A 16326-nucleotide genomic window follows, 5' to 3' on the forward strand; every position below is an offset into this window, starting at 1 on the left:
CGGTCCAATGTTGAAAATTCATTCTAAAGTTTGTACTGACGTTGTGCTATCCACATGGTTCAGTTTCTTTTCCTTTTATAATTAAAAAAAAAAAAAAGAAGTCTTTCTACTAGTTCATTTATTTTTTCTTGAAAACTTGTGGTAAAAGAAGTAAAGTTTCACAAGTACTCCATTTTTTGCTTTCTTTGTAGTCTTTTTAATTTATTTAATTTATGTTTTAGACAACTTAAGTAAGTTGGGGCAAGTAGCTTAACATACCTCTTCTGAAATCACTTAATCTTCACTTACTAGACAAACATAAGTTAAATATTAACCTTATTAAGCATTTATTGTTTTTAAGGTAAACGGAATTAAGTACAACTTGAGTTTAAATGCGATACAAAGATTAAGGTTAGTGCATGATTGTATTCCTGTAATGTTTGATGAATTTTTGCCATTTTTTCTGCAACACAGCTTTTAATTTATTTTATGAGAATAATTTATGTCCAAAAAAATTCCTTGTAAGATATAAATAAAAGTCAGAAAATTAGATATATTTTCAAAAATTTCTTATATATATTGAAGAATTACATAAAGCTTAATAAAAAAAATGTTTTATTCTTCTGTTTTTTTGAAAAAAGTAATTTTATTTTCAGAATCTTCTTTGGAAATAATATTTTCGTAGTACAGAATTAAATTAATGTTGACACTGTGCAGATGCTACCTAATTTATTTCTGGAATGTTGTGAAATTTTAATAAGTTGATCATCTTAAATTTGAAACTTATTTTAATAAGTCTATTAAAAAACCTAGGTTTGATGAGTATTATTAAAAACTAAAAAGTCGCTTGTCAAGGTATGACGGATGAAAATTGCTTCTACATTTTAACGAAGCCATTGCCTGTTTGGTGATATTTTGATAGTTGAAATTTTAACCTTAACTCCAGAGGATTAACCCTAAACTCCAGTAGATAGCATTCATTGTTGACCTCTTTTTCGTTTCTTCAATCTCTTTTAATGACAGTCTTACCAATAAAACAGTTAAGTTACCGGATCCAGATCAGCCTTGTGAAATAAAACCTTTCCCTACATGCCAAACATTACCAAAAAATACTATCAAATTATCACGACGTGGCGCGAGTTTCATTGTTGATGACGTCAGGAGCGTTACTCGACCACTCGCTATTTTTTATATGAGGATTATGGTTATTCATGATGGTTTTACATCTATTTTTATGTGACCACTTTAACACAACGCAAATCATAAATACACATGGAAAGGAAAATGTTATAAGATTATTCAAATCAATTATTTCCTCCTTAAGTTCTGTACAATGTGGTGTCTATTAATGTAAAGCAAAATAAAAACGAAAAATTTGAAGTTTTCAAAGAAGATTTTGTACTTATTCTTCACCCAAGTTACAAAACCAGGAGTTTATGATCACTTTACCCCCACCAGAGACTAGACCCTATTATGATACTAGGAATAAGATGCCACTCTGTACATTTAAACACTCAAAGACGATTGAGTTAGAATAGAACAATAATTATATGAGTGCTCTTAAAAACTCTTTCATATAAATGACTCTTTATTTGCATATAAGAAAGATCGCAATACTTGACTATTTTTCTCTACTATGTATAAAATAAAAACACAAATCAGGACAAATCGCTCGACTCATAAGAAAATATTATTTCTTCTATGCACTAAATGGGACTTATAAATATAGTGAAATCACTTAGTGCTCTTTTCTAAAGAATTCGTTCTGAATTCTATTGCTGCCATAAAACGTCGCGGAATGGAAAGTAAATGAGCCTGAAAACGATGTAAAAGGTTTTAAGAAGTGAGGGTTTGTTACAAAACGGTTTGTGAGGAAATAAATGGCCGGCCAGAAAGTTTCGAGGGAAATGACATCGATATATTTGAGCAATTTGTGGTACACGCGGTAATGGATAAGTTTAAACAATCGGCCAGTTGCTTGTTGAGTCATAAATTATCAAACAGGTGCGAATGAAATCTGGTATTTATCATTGTGTTTGAATTGATTGCGTTTGCTTGTGATGAAATGAAATACAGAACGTCTTATTAAATGACTTTCCACCGTTGTGTATGAAAGTAACGTATTTCCGAAAAATTCTCTTAATATTCAATACGAAAATTATAAATTAATAGTAAATATCTTTTGATTAAAAGGTAACATCGAGTTGAGCAAGTGCCCTGGAAGCACAACACTGAGCAGTAAAAATACTTTTAAATGGTTCTGTCACAATTCTTGTATGTAAAATGACGCCCTGAATCCAAATGTAACCACTATTTACCACCAATCAACCACCACTTATTAGTGGTTGAGGGAGACGGGGTTTTTCGAGATTATCGAAACTCTCCTTTTTTCAGTTTCTGACCCTCTCATAAACATTATGTAACGGATTCGGTGCGACTTCCACTTTCTTGTAATGAAAACACAGTTCTTGATAAAAACACAGGAAATTTATTTACACTATGTACATGAAAGATCGTCAACAACTGCTAAATTATTCATCAGCAATTAAGCAATTATCACACAACACCGTAAACTCAACGTTTACACACGTATTTACTTTCAAATACGAAAACAACACAGCGAAATGCCTCGCTATAAACAGAGCTAATACACACTCAGCACAAATTCTCAATCGAAACTCAACTGTTTATCCATCGCTAACGGCTTTTATAAACATCGAGGAATTTTCCACAACATTCTTACCTCTTCTCGAAATGCGTAGACCGTTATCAAATTTTATCAATGAAAAGAAAAGAAAATAAGGGGTCGTATACTTTAGCCATATGAAAAGGGGTTGTATATTCATTACGGGAAACTATCTACAGGTTACGTTACTACAATAATTACTATTTACAGGATTTGTAACATTGCCCTCTTCCTAAGGATTGCACGTCCCGGGCAGTACAATCCCCAGAAAGGGTGCCAAACTTCTATCACAAGTTTACAAATATACACATTAATTAATAAATAACAGATACAGAAAACACAATAATAACAAGAAATATTACTAAACATTAAAAGCAAAAAATATCTACAACTTTTATGTTATCAACCATGGTTGCTTACGTAATACTCATGAACTATGGCCATAGTATGGGGCTAACCGATCATAATGTACAACCCTAGGTTTTGCATTAGGTGATTTTTGGATCCTCACTACGACGTCATTCAGTCGGTTAAGGACTTTGTAGGGTCCATCCCAATGCGACTGCAATTTGGGTGACAGACCTTTCCGTCGGATGGGATTCCATAACCAAACCTTGTCGCCTTCGTTGAATTCATGTCCAGTAGACCTTGTGTCGTATCGGGTCTTCATCTTCTCCGCCGCGATGCTGATTCGCTCTCGTGCGAAGTTATGAACGTCTTCCAACCGGGCCTGGAGATCCTGGATGTATTCCTCAGGCGATGCAGGCGCATCCGGAGGACGACCGAAGACGAGATCACAAGGTAGCCGAAGCTCTCGTCCGAAGAGCATCTGAGATGGGGCATATCCGGTAGTCTCGTGGACAGCACTGCGGTAGGCCAGCAGGAACAAAGGTAGCTTCTTGTCCCAATCCTGTTCATTTCTGGATACCATAAGTGAGAGATTGTTCAGGATTGTGCGGTTAAATCTCTCCACCATGCCGTCCGATTGTGGGTGTAGTGGTGTTGTCCTAGTTTTCTCAATCCCGAGAATTTGACATAGGCCCTTAAACACAGCAGAGATGAAATTCCTCCCTTGATCGGAATAAATCTGCAAAGGTGTTCCATATCTCGAGATCCAATGTTGGACTAGAGTCTCTGCTACGGTGGTAGCCTCTTGATCTGGAATGGGATACGCTTCCGGCCATTTGGTGAAGTAGTCGATGGAAACAAGAATGTATTTGTTCCCATCAGCAGTTCTTGGTAGAGGACCCAGGATGTCGATCCCAATTCGTTCGAAAGGAGCTCCAACGTTGTACTGATGTAGCTTCCCTCTGCTTCTCTTCTTCGGTCCTTTACGAGCAGCACAGGCGTCACAAGAATGGCACCACTTCTCCACGTCATCCTTCGCCTTGCTCCAGAAGAAGCGCTCCCGAACTTTATTGAGGGTTTTCAAGACACCAAAATGTCCTCCAGTCGCACTGCTATGTATTTCTTTCCGAACATCTGAAATCCTTGATCGGGGAAGTAGTAATAACTGCCACCTAGATGTTTTGCCGTCGTCAGATTCCCATTTCCGGTGTAGCACGCCGTTCCGTAAATGGAGTGAGTTCCATAAAGCCCAGTATCTTTTTGTTGCAGGACTGAAGATGGAAACGTCCTGCCAGCTAGGGCGTCGACTGTCACTTTCCATGAACTCTAAAATTGGTTTTATGTCGGGATCTTCAAGTTGATCTTTTCGAACTTGGTCATCACTCCGTGGATCAGGTTCTGATGATGTTGGAGTCACTGTCACCTGATAGGCGGTAGGGCTAGTCGTTCCATACTGTTTCTCGATTCGGGAACAATAGTGGCAGTTCTCAGGACAGGGTCTCCTTGATAAAGCGTCAGCATTACCGTGAGATAACCCTTTTCGATGCTTGATCTCCATGTCATATTCCTGGAGCCGCTGTATCCATCTGGCTATCTGGCCTTCCGGATTTTTGAAGTTCAAAAGCCAAGTTAATGAGGCATGATCTGTCCGAAGCAGAAATTTTCGGCCGTAGAGGTAATGATGGAAGTGTTCTACAGCTTTCACTATGGCCAGTAACTCCTTTCTGGTGACGCAGTAATTTCGCTCCGACTTGGATAAGCATTTGCTCCAGTAAGCGATGACATGTTCATTTCCGTCAATTTCTTGGGATAAAACAGCTCCGATGCCCTCGTTGCTCGCATCAGTGTCCAGGATGAAGGATATTTCAGGCTGAGGATAGGCGAGGATAGGCGTTGATGTTAAAGCCTCCTTTAGTCGTAGAAATGCATCTTCGCATTCTTTGGACCATTCGAACTTTTGCTTGCTCTCCGTCAGCTTATGCAAAGGTCGTGCAATGTTGGAAAAACCCTTTACAAACTTCCTGTAGTAGGTGCAGAGCCCCAGGAAACTTCGCAGCTGATGGATGTTTTCGGGACGACTCCAACTCTTGACTACAGATACCTTTTCTGGATCGGTTTGTACACCTTCAGAAGAGATGATGTGACCAAGGTAGTTCACTTCCCGGCGGAACAAATTACATTTGGACGGGCTTAACTTCAGATTGGCTTCCTTAAGCTTTTGCAGCACCTTCCTAATATTTGCCAGATGTTCTTCGAAACTGCGTCCCACGATGATGATATCGTCTAAGTAGACCAGACAGGATTCGTAGGAAAGTCCTCTTAACACTGTCTCCATAAGACGCTCGAACGTAGCTGGTGCATTGCAGAGGCCGAAGGGCATCACTTTAAACTGCCATAAGCCTTTTCCAGTTGTAAACGCTGTCTTCTCTCGGTCATCAGGGTGTATCTCATCCTGCCAGTAGCCGCTCTTCAAGTCCAGGGTCGAAAACCACTTGTGTCCGGAAAGAGTGTCCAAGGTGTCGTCTATCCGTGGAAGAGGGTAACTGTCTTTCTTGGTGATTCCATTCAGCCGTCGGTAATCGACACAAAATCTGGTGGAGCCATCTTTCTTTCGGACTAAGACGATGGGAGAGGCCCAAGGACTGGAAGAAGGTTCGATTACATCATTCTCCTTCATCTCTTTCAGGAGGGTCTCAACCTCTTCCTTCTTGGCGAACGGTAGTCGTCTTGGATGCTGTTTAATAGGGGGGTGTTCTCCAGTGTAAATCCTATGCTGCGTTAAATTCGTACGGCCAACATCCTCCGATGTAGATGAAAACAGATGCTTGAAGTCATCCACCAATTGTTCCGCAGCAGTTCTTTGATCTTTCGATAACGGCGCACTCCCAATTAACTTCGATGTCAAGGACTCGGAAGACACAGTCTCGGGGGAATTGATTCTTCTAATGATGCAGTTTACTGGAGTACAAGTTGCCAACACTTCACCTTTTCGGATATTCCTTGGCCTTTCACTCACGTTGGCGACTCTCACAGGAATTACATCCTTTAGAAAGGTCCACAAGCGTAGATGCTACCAGCACTCCTTTTAGGCTATTGCTTAGGTTAGGGTATTCAATGAGTCCAAATCGAAAACTATTGCTTTCTTCAAGGGAGCCAGGTATTAATGATTCTGACCTTGAGGGAATCGATAAATCTGTTTGGGCTATTATTTGATGAGCGGATTTTACATCACTTTCTGCAGGGAAAACGGCTATGTCTTCTCTCATCGAGTGCAGCTCATTAGTCTTGAAGTCGAGAGTGAAGTCATATTTCTTCAAAAAGTCCAATCCGAGAATGAAGGGGTCCGTGATATTAGCGACGAATGCCGTATGATGGTAGGTGGCATTCCCAAACACTATTTCCAAGTCCACTTTACCGTCAATCTCGATCTTGTCACCTGTCACAGTCTGGAGACTTACGCGTGGCGACGTCCACAGCAGTTTCAATCCAAATTCACGAGCCACATCTGTCCTAATGATTGTCACATTGGCTCCAGTGTCGACAATCAGTCTGCAGGGGTTCCCATTTACATGTGCGTAAATGAAAAGTCCATCACTGCCACTACTAGAAGAGGAAATCTGCAGAGCTCTAGTGGTGGTGATTTCCTTCCCTCGCGTAGCTTGGCGAGCCGGACAACTCCTTCGCAGGTGTCCTTCACTACCGCATTTCCAGCCCTTCTGCTCTTGTTTCTTTTGGGCTGTTATGCTGCTCAGATGTCTTGTCAAGTCACCGAGTTGTCTCTCAAGTTCAGCGAGGTGGGACGACCTGGAATCAGACTCATCAGCTTCCTGAGTCCGGATTAGATGGCGATCCACACGGGTTGCTTCTTGGGCGGCCTCGTATCTCATCGCATACACAACAGCAGAATTCAGGTCTTTGACATCCGCCATCCGTAGAGCTTTCTGGATTTCCGGATCTCGAACCCCGTCGATGTAGTAGTTGAGTGCCAGGTTGTCTCGAACATCCGCAGGGCAGTCGTAAAAAGCAAGATGAGACAGTCTCTCGATGTCCGCCGCAAGCTCTTGCACGGTTTCCCCAGTTTTCTGGAAACGGGACTTCAACTGGAGTCGGCTGAAATCTTTCTAGCACTTCTCACCGAAGCGAAGCTCCAACGCAGATGTGAGGGAGGCGAAATCCAGGCGCTGGCTGTCCGAAAGGGTCTGAAGAATGTCCGCTGCGTCACCTCTCAGGGATGCTGCAAGATGGCAGGCCTTGGTAGCAGAGTCCCATCCGTTCGCTTCCGCCACTATCATGAATTGGGTCTTGTACACCTGCCACGAACTTTTCCCATCAAATGTGGCCAGTTCAATGGACGGTCGAGCAACAGATGTGGGAGCGCAAAACTGTACAGAGCTGCTTTCCGCGGTCGCCAATCTCCTTTCCATGTCTTTAATTATTTCTTCCTTAAATGAGGTAAATTTCTTGTCTTCTTCTTCCAACTTATTTTCCACATTGGCGATACGCTCTTCCACAGTATCAAATTTTTCTTCCAGAGCACCAACTTTATCTCCCATGGCGGTTAGTTGATTCTCCATCATGGTTTTCATCGACGTTAGGTCACTTTTTATTTCATTTTGACTTGTAGTAATTTTAGCAGTTAAATCACTATTTAACTGTTCTTGGTTAGTCGCCAATTCATTTTTTACAGAGGTGATTGCGTCAAGAAGTTGTTTTAATTGTTCATCCATTGCGCGAGTAATCACCATAAAAATAAAGTCCTAATTCAAAAAAAAGTCTTTATGAAAAAAATGTCCAAAGTCACACTTACTCCAAGAAAGTCCAGAAGAAGCCCCACGTTGGGCGCCAAATTGTAACGGATTCGGTGCGACTTCCACTTTCTTGTAATGAAAACACAGTTCTTGATAAAAACACAGGAAATTTATTTACACTATGTACAGGAAAGATCGTCAACAACTGCTAAATTATTCATCAGCAACTAAGCAATTATCACACATCACCGTAAACTCAACGTTTACACACGTATTTACTTCCAAATACGAAAACAACACAGCGAAATGCCTCGCTATAAACAGAGCTAATACACACTCAGCACAAATTCTCAATCGAAACTCAACTGTTTATCCATCGCTAACGGCTTTTATAAACATCGAGGAATTTTCCACAACATTCTTACCTCTTCTCGAAATGCGTAGACCAGCGATTCCCAACCTTTTTACTTGTGCGGCCCACCAGTTTTGCAGAAAACACCATTGAGGCCCACTAACTACTATATACTGGTGTGCAAAAATTAAGGACGAAGTCGAAAAATTAGCATATCAGCTGAACGAAGAGGCAGAGCGGACAGAAAGACCAATCAGGAGATTAAGTAAGGTGATGTACGGTAGCACATGCGCAGATATGCAGGCAGACGTAATGGGGGAGTGTCTGAATAGTATAAAGCATGTTGTCGGTGTATGATCAGTATTTCTGGCAGAGATTGCACGCCGTATAGCAGTTAAAATCACACCGAGTTGCTGCCTCAGCAAGAAATGGCGAATAATCAATCTGTTAGACGACATCTGGATGCTTTTACCCGAGGTCGAATCATTGGAAAGTTGGAGGAAGGCCGCAGTATGACAAGTGTGGCTGCAGAGTTCGGAATTGTGCTCACAGCATCGTTTCACGACTTTGGAGACAATTTCAAACTACAGGAACAGCTATCCGGGGGTTCAGTAGTGGTCGTCCACGAGGAACCACACCCGCAGATGACCGGTATATTGTCTTACAGGACAGAAGAAACAGGCAGCAGACAGCGGGAGAAATCGCTTGACGCACGACACGGGCTACTGGACGACCGATATCGCGTTTTACCGTGGCCAGAGGACTGCACGGTGGTGGTCTGTTTGCACGACGCCCTATACGGTGTGTACCTCTAACGCCTGCCCATCGGAGAAGGCGTTCTCTTTGGTGCCGGGAACACCGGAATTGGAGAAACAATGAATGGGGACGAGTACTCTTTACAGATGAGAGCAGATTCAGTCTGAGTACCGATTCTCATCGCATACTCATCTGGAGAGAGTGGGGAAGCCGCAATCATCCCTCGAACATCATTGAAAGGGACAGGTATGGAGGTCGCGGTGTTGTCGTTTGGGGAGGCATCATGCTTGGTAGTCGTACAGACCTTCACATCTTCGACGCAGGTTCAATCAACGGGACCCGTTATTGTAACGAGATTCTTCTTCCATATGTGCGTCTTTTTAGAGGCGCTATGGGTCCGCAGTTCCTTTTCATGGACGACAATGCACCATGTCATCGCACAGTTGCTGCCGAACAGCTCTTAGAGAGTGAGGATATTGAACGTATGGATTGGCCGGCAAGATCTCCGGATCTCAATCCCATCGAGCATGTATGGGATTTTCTAGGCAGATGCTTAGCAGCTCGTACCTTACCACCAGTACCGATTCGGGAGCTTCGATTGGCTATGCAAGACGAATGGGAGCAATGCCTCAACAACTCATTGACACCCTCATTCTCAGCATGGGCAGACGCTGTGAAACCTGCCTAGCAGTCGGGGGAGATCATATCCCCTACTAAAGACCGGATGTTTCTTGCTGGACACCCATCTCAGGGATGTTTCGGCCTTCAGTCGCATTGCGCTCCATGCTACTTTTTCAATAAAGCTTCTTCTTATCTCTCTGATTTCTCTTTTAGTAAGTGTTGCTTACATTACACATGTCCTTACGTATTGGGGATATTACGGTATTAAATGTGTTGATTTGGAAAACTTTTGTACAAAGTTATATTGAAAAAACCGTCTCGTCCTTAATTTTTGCACACCAGTGTATATTACTTGCACAGCCAAAATTTACTTTCTGGGGGGCTGCTGCTACCCCTGCTACTTAAAAGCTGCATGGGGGTTTTATGTTCTTCCTCTACTAGGGATTTGATATTTGGATTAAAAATGGTTAGGTTTAGTCTCAAATAACTTGCAACATTCGATGCATTTCTGCACAATCTTTTTATTTATTTATTTATTATTTTTTTTTTTTAATGTGAGTAAAAGCCTCATTCTAATAGGTAGGTTGTCGAAAAGCCCCTGAAGTGTCTTAATTCACTGGTTAGTCATCATATTCAACAAAGGAGGAACATTTTTAACTTGAAGCTTGAAGCTAATACTAGTTTTTTTTTTCTTTTTTTAACCAATTATCTTAAAAGAGTTTCTGATTTATCAGATTTCATCCTCAATAATAGGAAAAAATTCTTAAGAAATATTTTAAAATCTTAACTTTAAAGTTCTTTATTGGCCAAAAGCAAGGGAAAACTTTTGAGTGACGATACATCTAATAAGTGAATCTTCGCAAAAAAACAGAAATCCACTAATCTTGAAAAACTCCAAGATTTATCTTGATGTTTCAGATTCTTGACCAGTGTCCACGGCCCAGTAACACTCTGTTCGCGGCCTACTTGTGGGCCGCGGCCCATGGGTTGGGAACCGCTGGCGTAGACCGTTATCAAATTTTATCAATGAAAAGAAAAGAAAATAAGGAGTCGTATACTTTAGCCATATGAAAAGGGGTTGTATATTCATTACGGGAAACTATTTACAGGTTACGTTACTACAATAATTACTATTTACAGGATTTGTAACAATTATTTTGATTTGGAGAAGAAGAGAGCATAACATTCTTCTGAAGGACTATAAATGAGCATAACAGAGGTGAAAAATTCAAAAACATAATTATTTGTAGCTAAGAGGGAGATTATGGGGGTGTTCTCACTTAAAATATTTTCAAAATTATCAAAAACTTTTCCTTTTTCATGGCCTTTCTTTTCAGTCTTTTCCTTTATTTTGGTGCAAAGACATTGTAATGGCCTCACTCGTATGAGTCCCATATAGAACTGTTTACAGGGTAAAAAATTAAATAAAAAAAAAGAAAAATTGGAGCGTCTCATGTTGCATACGAGTCGCATTACAGCCATTCAAAAAATAAACTTCTGTTATAATTAATACTATTAATTCAAGTTAAATTCACAGATATAACTAAGTTTAAAGAGGAAATTAATTATGCTTATGCCATAGTATTAATGCATATTTATACGTCTGGAGGTGCGACGTTCCCATTGTTTATCGCTTATTTTGAGATATTTTCCTAAAATCTCATTTGTGGATAAACTTTTGCTACACCAGGGAAAAAAAAAAAATAAAAAAATTAATTTGAATTTTGACATCTTGAATTCAAATTATGTTTTTCGCAATCACGAGTGTGTATGTAGGTCTGTGGGGGTATGTGTGTTTGTGTGTGTAGGCATGTGTGTTTGTGTGTGTGTAGGCATGTGTGTTTGTGTGTGTGTAGGCATGTATGTTTGTGTATGTGTGCTGGCATACGTGTGTGGGGGGATGTGTATGTGTGTGTAGGCATATGTGTTTGTGTCTGTGTGCAGGCATGAATGTGTGGGTAGTTGTGTGTATGTTTTTGTGTGTGTGTATGTGTAGGTGTCTGTATGTATGCGCGTGTATGTGTGTATAGGTGTATGTTTGTAGTTGTGTATGTATGCGCGTGTGTGCAGGACATGGATGCAACCTAAAGACGGTTTTCGTGAGGAGCCCGTCGACGGTGATGCTGCGGAGGGTGGCGGTGGGAAAATAAAATGATAGGACGCCAAAAGTAGTCAAATGAAAGCAATAAGCAATCGTGATTGCTCAAAAACCTACCGTAACTTTTGATTTTTATTGCTATTAAACTTTTTCTAAAGTTCAAATGGATATTTATGTTTATATTACTCCTACAGTTGTTATTTAAATGCATTTACTTGAACAGTTTTTTATTAATCAAAATGTTTATATCTCTACATAGTATAAAATGAAGTCTCCAAAAAGCGTCTGTGTGGTTTGAACTCGCAAAACTCGAGAATTACCCGGCCGATATCGCTGAAATTTTCACAGTTTGTTCCTTTAAGTCCTGAAAAGGTTTGCAGACCAGTTCGAAAAACATTCGATGAATAGTTATTATTTTATTCCAATTTAGGCCCAATTTTCACATAAATTCCCGAATATGGGGGCGAAAAATTACTTGCATATATTAATGTTATTTATCGTTGGAAAGGGTAGAATTATCCGCGTTCTACACAATTTGTTTCAACTTAGTTACAGCGGGAGTTATTCACGTTTTTAGCTAGAATTCGTTTAGGCTTAGGTGAAATTTAGGCACGACTGCCTTCATAAAATCTATCAATAAAAAGTGAAGGAATTGTCCCAGTTTCCTTTTTGACACCGTTGGAAAAAGCGACATTTTTCACTCCAGATCTAACCCGACCTGTGGTCGAAAGTTTAACCCTTTATCTCCATTAGAAAAAAAGTTACAAGCGAATTAAATGAAGTACAAAAATCTGTTCTCTATTCAAGTTTTTAACCATTTTATTTTGCGTTTCTACGGTAATGCTTGAATCCGTTGTTTATATTTCCTTCTTTCTCATTTTCAATTCTTAAACTTATTTTATTTTGTGTTTCCATGGTTACGCTTTTTAAATCCTTCTTTCTCATTTTATTTTAATTTCTTAAAAGTATTTTAATATCTGTCGTCATTGTTTGGAGGGGAAATTTTGCATGATTTTTTTTTCTTTTATTTAAGCCTGATTGTTGGATATACGTCACTTGACACAATTTTTATTTTCAAAGTAGACCGGGCAAAGCCGGGTAACATAGCTAGTATATACATATAAAGTGATTAGTAAATATGTTGTATTTTGTTCTTAAATTATTTTCAAGAAGTTGCGATTGTTGAGTTTAGTAAGGAGGAACATGTTACGTGACATTTTTAGAGAAATGGAGAAGTTTTGGGGCGTGAACAAGGGCGTTCCTTAACAACATATGGCTTCCTTTTTCCCACTAGCCTTCGAAATAAAGCTGTTTACTGCGGTAGCGAAAGGATTGAAAGGATTAATGGAGTTAAGTTGAAAAGTATCATTGACAGCGGAAAGAAGTTAGTAGCTAAAAAAATTAAAATTAATCGCTATTACTTCCTCAATTTTTCATTACAGAACCGTACGAAAATAAATTATGATTAACAAAGCTAAAATATTTAAAGTAAATTTTATCGGATTTGCTAATTTTTCACGAAATAATGTCATGTGCTGAATTTTTTAACTAAGTCTTAAAAAACAATGACAACTGGATTGCACATAAGACAACAAGTTGATTCTTTTTCTGCGAAACTGTCACAGCTCTAGTTTGTCCTTAAAAATACGGCGGGTGAAATTATTTGCGATTGTTATCGTAGATAATAAGCTAAACATAAGTGGAAAGTTGGAAAATAATATTAGAACTAATCTTTCTGCAACCCTAAACGGTAATTGCCGTCTTGAAATTTTAAAAAGCTAACATTTCAGTTTTCTTTTTTCCCATTCCGTTACTCGTTTTTAATTAGCAAAAGCTATTTACAATTTCAACAAGCACGGAAAGCGTTATAAAAGAAGAAAACAAGCTTGTTACTTAAATATTTATTTTTTACATCAGAAATAAGTTTGTTTATAATTCATCATTTTGAACAAAAGTCTTTGTATTTGTCGTTCTTAATTGGAGTAAAAGTACAAGTAATTAAGCTCAGTGTTGTATGTTTTTATTTATTTGTTTGCAAATAGGGACGTATCACAGGGTGCAGCAAAAAAAAAAAAAAAGAAAGAAAATCCTCGGACAAGCAATTTTTAATGTACCTTATTGAAAATAAATAAAAAAAAAATACAGCAAATAATTCTAAGAGTAGACCTTTAGTAATAAATACATTTAAATGGTTTTAAAGTGGCTACAATTTGCGCCAATGAGAGACGAAACTGTTTATTTAACTTTTCAGATATAGGTTTTCTTCTTTTAAACTTTGCTATTCCCGTCGAAGATATTCCTTTAGCCAGTCCAAACTTTCGCATGGTTGAGAGCAGATCCTGGACCAGGCCCGTGCCCTGGCAAAGCTTATTTGTGACAAGATCAGAATCCCTCGGACATTACAGTACTACTCATATATCTTTTCGACCTTGCTAAGTATATTGATGCGGAGTCTCGTTGAAACTTTCGAAGTGCTCTTTGACCCATGAAAGTACAGTAAAACCTGTAAAGTTGACTACCCTTGTAAGTTAACCACCTGCCTAAGTTGACTACTATTTTTAGGCACAGAATTAGATCGATGCCATATAATTCAACCTATATAAGTTGACCACCTGTTTCAGTTGACCACTAAAGTAGTGCACTGCAAGTGGTCAACTTATACAGGTTTCACTGTATAACATCTTCTAAAATGTCCCGTTAATGCACTTTTTGATTCATTTTAACTCTTTTATTCACAAAAACCAGAGTTTTTTTTTTTGCCGCTTGTACAAATTCCACCCCAGAAGACCGACTTTAGGTTTTGGTGATGTTCAACTTTGCTGTAGGTGCTTGGAGTGTCTAAAGATCAATTTCCATCGTTCTAGGAGTTATAAGCTGGTTCTATGGTAAAAAATTTCTCATCAGTGAAAAGGAATCTCTCTCAGCTCTGACTTGTGGCCAGTCTTAAAAATTTTTTGGCTTCTTTGGAGCCGCACGAGTTTGAAGGCTGAATTTTTTTGGAACTAGTAAACAGATCTTGTCTGAGATCTGTTTTGGCCAAAAGCAGCAGTTTTCGGTCACGTACTCACATTTGTCGAGCGATCTTTTTCATGGAGTCCCGAGAATTTCGTTGAAATCGCTTTTTGACGGTCTTACCATTATTGAAGGTGTTCTGTATTCACATTTCTCGAGAAACCATTTTCATGGAGACTCGAGGATTTCGTTGAACTCACTTTTTGACGGTCTTACGATTAATGAAGGTGTTTTGCATTCACATTTCTCGAGAAACCTTTTTCATGGAAACCTGAAGATTTCTTTGAACTCGCTTTTTGACGGTGTTACGATTACTAAAAGAGTTCACTTCCTGGACGTCGACTACCATTTCCAAATTATTTGCAACGGCAGATTATACACCAGACTTATATTTTGATACACATTGTAAAAAAGCCAAAATACAACACGTTAACTTGTATACACTTATTAAAGTGGTATACAAAAATAAAGTAACACTATCATGAAAAAGAAATTAGTTTACTTATATCCGATGATGCCGACTTTGTCTGTTTTTTTTTTTTTTTTTTTTGCCACATCCTGTAAGTTATTCCTATGTTTGATTAGTAAACTGCAGCAATTTATTGACCTGCTGTAACAGAATTTTACAAGAAAGTTTAAGAGAAAATATTTAATTTAGGCATTTCTTACTTCTGACGAAAGTGGAAAAAATAACAAATTAAACCAATACATAATTAATTTTGTTTGACTTAAAGGTGTATACTTGATGCGTAAATCTTCTAAAATTGCAAATGAACGAATACCACTATGGTATTAATGAAAAGCTGTTTACATGTACTAAAGCTAGGTACTAAATAGAACAAAGTCAGAAAAATATTTAAAAAAAGTATAAAACAAGCAAAATTTAGCGTTTCACTCACGAGCAAATTCATAATTTTTTTATTCATGCTAATAAAAACACACTTCTTAAAGTTGAAAGTGTTAAAATTGCTTTGATTATATCGTCCTGCATAAGCATCAGTTAAACATAAGTTTATAAGTTTGGAAAGAAAAAAAAATCCCTCCCATTCAGTCTCGTGTCCAAACTCTAGAAGTAAAGATAATTGATAACGCCATCTATAAGTGGTTAAACCAGTTATCGTACTCCTGTGTTAAGGCATTGAAGGTCGCTTACTAGGTGTCCAATTACAAATGATTAGTAACCTCCTATTCCTATTCAGAGTCACAACTGACTACAACTGTATTTATGTCGAGGACTGCATACTAAGTGCCTTGCCTCCATTATTTTTTATACCGATAGATGGCAGCACCATCACCAGATCGAACAGTTAATGAGAATTTAGAACTAGTCCAGGAGCTAATAGCTACCTGGTGCTAGCACCCCCAGAGGTATCGTTTCACTTGGAGGACATTGAGACCACGAGCATATTTAACGTCGCCCAGTCCCCTTTAATGACGACGGTGGGTCTTCGATCATTGAGGTTCGAACCCAGGACCCTCCGGCCCCGAATCCGACACTCTACCGATCGGGCTACCACGGCCCTATTAGTAACCTCGTTGCGCTGAAAAGGGCGAAGGCAGAAAAGGAAAAGTGTCTTCTTGTTTGTAAACAAATTATTGTATCTTTAACTATGTATATTTAACTTTCTCCTTGTCAAAAACATAAAACTTATCCATAAAGAAAAAACGCACTTTTTGCTGATAAAGGGTTGGGGGATAATTTAAAATCGAAAGTTTTACTTTCATA

General features: G+C 38.9%; 1 protein-coding gene across 1 annotated transcript in view; it reads right to left on the bottom strand.

Annotated features, from left to right (window-relative positions):
• Nucleotides 1-16326, bottom strand: part of LOC129223182 (corticotropin-releasing factor receptor 2-like) — a 144067-nt gene that overhangs the window by 95543 nt on the left and 32198 nt on the right. The gene's annotated exons all lie outside the window — the stretch shown is intronic.

Source organism: Uloborus diversus, chromosome 5, assembly GCF_026930045.1.
Source record: "Uloborus diversus isolate 005 chromosome 5, Udiv.v.3.1, whole genome shotgun sequence".
NCBI classification, from domain to species: Eukaryota; Metazoa; Arthropoda; class Arachnida; order Araneae; family Uloboridae; genus Uloborus; species Uloborus diversus.